This window comes from Schistocerca cancellata, chromosome 8, assembly GCF_023864275.1.
Source record: "Schistocerca cancellata isolate TAMUIC-IGC-003103 chromosome 8, iqSchCanc2.1, whole genome shotgun sequence".
Taxonomy (NCBI): domain Eukaryota; kingdom Metazoa; phylum Arthropoda; class Insecta; order Orthoptera; family Acrididae; genus Schistocerca; species Schistocerca cancellata.
Genome location: NC_064633.1, coordinates 29,876,980 through 29,877,885, shown reverse-complemented (window position 1 = coordinate 29,877,885; position 906 = coordinate 29,876,980). Strand labels below are relative to the sequence as shown.

Here is a 906-nt window from a genome sequence, read left to right as displayed (position 1 = left end):
AATTTTGTTTTGGCACATGTCATTCCAAGCTAGTTTGAGTATTTGGTCCTTCAGCTTCGTTTACCTAAATGTAATTAATAATCTTCTTGATCTCCTGCCAATTTCCACATTCTTGTCGAGGGTTTCCCGAAAACTGCGTTCACAACTATTCAGAATGGTTCAAATGGCTCTGAGCACTATGGGACTTAACAGCTGAGGTCATCAGTCCCTAGAACTTAGAACTACTAAAACCTAACTAACCTAAGGACATCACACACATCCATGCCGGAGGCAGGATTCGAACCTGCGGCCGTAGCAGTCGCGCGGTTCCAAACTGAAGCGCCTAGAACCACTCGGCCACTCCGGCCGGCTCACAACTATTAACTCGTTTCTATTACAGTATTCTGTTAATGGTTCTCCTCTCTAGTTTCACCAAATTTTCCTATTTTTTTTCTGTTCCCTACTTTCATGAACGGACCCAGGTTCGATTTCCGGTACTGCCAGTGATTTTTCCTTTGTGGGAGTACTAGACTGGGGAACACTCAGTCTCGTGATGCCAACTGAGGTTTTACTTGGTTGGGAGGTTGCTGCTCCAAAGTCTCAATGTCAACAACACCTAAGAGTGCTATGTGCTGACCCCATGTCCCCTTCATACCACATGCGATGATTGAGGATGACACGGCGGTCTGTCGACTACAGATTAGCCTTCAGGAATTTATGGCGGGGTTTCCTTTTCTCCTTATTCCATATGACATAGTTAAAAGTAATCCATGTACAAGGCACTGATTACGCAACAGTTTCCCGCTGCACTTAATAACGCGGTCCTGCACCAGATATACAACATCGTCGTGTGGAAACATCAAATTTGCCATACTGATTTCCTGCTGAGACTGCTGCTTTCCTCAGGAATGAATTTTCACTGCAAGT

At 44.8% G+C, this 906-nt stretch overlaps 1 non-coding gene across 1 annotated transcript; it reads right to left on the bottom strand.

Annotated features, from left to right (window-relative positions):
* Positions 1 to 262: 262 nt before the first annotated feature.
* Trnap-ugg (transfer RNA proline (anticodon UGG)) lies at positions 263 to 346 on the bottom strand. Its single transcript has one exon. It is a non-coding gene; the product is annotated as a tRNA-Pro (tRNA).
* Between the last annotated feature and the right edge of the window lie 560 nt (positions 347 to 906).